Here is a 2,813-nt window from a genome sequence, read left to right as displayed (position 1 = left end):
GAAAGGCCACCCCAAACACAGCAATATAAACAAGATGAAAAGGCAGACAAAGACCCAGAAGGTAAAAGAACAGGATAAATGCCCACCAAACCAAACAAAAGAGGAAGAGATAAGGAATCTATCTGATAAAGAATTCTGAATAATGATAGTGAAAATGATCCAAAATCTTGGAAAAATAAAATGGAGTTACAGGTAAATAGCCTGGAGATAAGGATTGAGAAGATGCAAGAAAGGCTTAATAAGGACCTAGAAGAAATAAAAAAAGAGTCAATATATAATGAATAATGCAATAAATGATATAAAAAACACTCTGGAGGCAACAAATAGTAGAATAACAGAGGCAGAAGATGGGATTAGTGGAGTAGAAGATAGAAAGGTAGAAATAAATGAATCAGAGAGGAAAAAAGAAAAGTGAATTAAAAGAAATGAGGACAATCTCAGAGACTTCCAGGACAGTGTTAAACACACCAACATTCAATTCATAGGAGTCCCAGAGAAGAAGACAAAAAGAAAGACCATGAGAAAATCCTTGAGGAGATAATAGTTGAAAACTTCCCTAAAATGGGGAAGGAAATAATCACCAAGTCCAAGAAATCCAGAGAGTCCCAAACAGGATAAAACCAAGGAGAAACACTCCAAGACACATATTAATCAAATTAACAAAGATCAAACACAAAGAACAAATAGTAAAAGCAACAAGGGAAAAACAACAAATAACACACAAGGGGATTCCCATAAGGATAACAGCTGATCTTTCAATAGAAACTCCTCAGGCCAGGAGGGAATGGCAGGACATACTTAAAGTGATGAAAGAAAATAACCTACAGCCCAGATGACTGTACCCATCAAGGATCTCATTCAAATATGAAGGAGAAATCAAAAGCTTTATAGACAAGCAAAAGCTGAGAGAATTCAGCACCACCAAACCAGCTCTCCAACAAATGCTAAAGGATCTTCTCTAGACATGAAACAGAGAAAGGGTGTATAAACTCAAAACCAAAACAATAAAGTAAATAGCAATGGGATCATATTTATCAATAATTACCTTAAATGTAAATGGGTTGAATGCCCCAACCAAAAGACAAAGACTGGCTGAATGGATGTAAAAACAAGACCCTTATATATGTTGTCTCCAAGAGACCCAGCTTGAAACAAGGGACACATACAGACTGAAAGTGAAGGGCTGGAAAAAAATATTTCACGCAACTAGAGAGCAAAAGAAAGCTGGAGTAGTGATACTCATATCACATAAAATAGACTTTAAAAGCTGTGAAAAGACAAAAAGAAGGCCACTACATAATGATGAAAGGATCAATCCAAGAAGAAGATATAACAATTATAAATACATATGCACCCAACATAGAAGCACCATCATATGTAAGACAAATGTTAATAAGTATGAAGATGGAAATTAACAATAACATAATAATAGTGGAAGACTTTAATGCCCCACTCATACCTATGGATAGATCAACTAAACAGAAAATTAACAAGGAAACAAAAACTTTAAATGCAAGAATATACAATGGAGAAAAGACAATCTCTTTAAAAACTGGTGTTGGGAAAACTGGTCAATCACTTGTAAAAAAATGAAACTAGAACACATTCTCACACCATACACAAAAATAAACTCAAAATGGATTAAAGATCTAAATGTAAGACCAGAAACTATAAAACTCCTAGAGGAGAACATAGACAAAATACTCTCCGACATAAGTCACAGCAGAGTCCTCTATGACCCACCTCCCAGAATATAGAAAATAAATGCAAAAATAGATAAATGGGACCTAATTAAAATTAAAAACTTCTGCACAACAAAGGAAACTATAAGCAAGGTAAAAAGAAAGCCTTCAGAATGGGAGAAAATAATAGCAAATGAAGCAACTGACAAACAACTAATCTCAAAAATATACAAGCAACTCCTGCAGCTCAATTCCAGAAAAATAATCAACCCAATCAAAAAATGAGCCAAAGAACTAAATAGACATTTCTCCAAAGAAGACATACAGATGGCTAACAAACACATGAAAAGATCCTCAACATCACTTATTATCACAGAAATACAAATCAAAACCACAATGAGGTACCATTTCACACCAGTCAGAATGGCTGCTATCCAAAGGTCTACAAGCCATAAATGCTGGCGAGGATGTGGAGAAAAGGGAACCCTCTACACTGTTGGTGGGAATGCAAACTAGTACAGCCACTATGGAGAACAGTGTGGAGATTCCTTACAAAACTGGAAATAGAACTGTTGCGAGAGAAATGAAACAAAGACAAAACACGAGACACACAATAGACAGACAGTACACCATTCCAGCCAGAGGAACAGAACTGCGCAAACTATTTGCGGTTTATTATTATAAACCCCCCTAGGCAGAATTCCAGACTGCATGAATAAGCCTTTTCAGTACAGCGCAGGTGCAGACATGTTATCGTACAGCAAGGGGAGTGAAATCCCTGTCTACTGCAGAGTCTATCCAAAGCCCTCTTTTCCTTCTTATCACAAGAAGGGAATGCTCCCTCGTTTGCAAGGGACCATTAAACTCAAGGCTGTGTCCAGACTCTTTTGGCAGAACGCCTCATTTGCAAGCACGTTCAGCCCGAGCAGAGAGACCCATTTGCAGGCACATCTCTGCTACCCTATTAACCCTTCATCTCCCCCTTTTTTATTTGCTTTTATAAATTGTAGCATGGTCTGGATCTTCTCTGCTTCCCGCTTTAGTTGTTTCCCTTTCTGCCACCACCAGAAGACTAGAAAAGCAACACAACATAAAAGTAATATAAACACAGTGTTCCCAAAGGTAGTCCCA

Source organism: Oryx dammah, unplaced genomic scaffold, assembly GCF_014754425.2.
Source record: "Oryx dammah isolate SB20612 unplaced genomic scaffold, SCBI_Odam_1.1 HiC_scaffold_23, whole genome shotgun sequence".
NCBI classification, from domain to species: Eukaryota; Metazoa; Chordata; class Mammalia; order Artiodactyla; family Bovidae; genus Oryx; species Oryx dammah.
Note: the sequence above shows the minus strand (reverse complement) of the source record.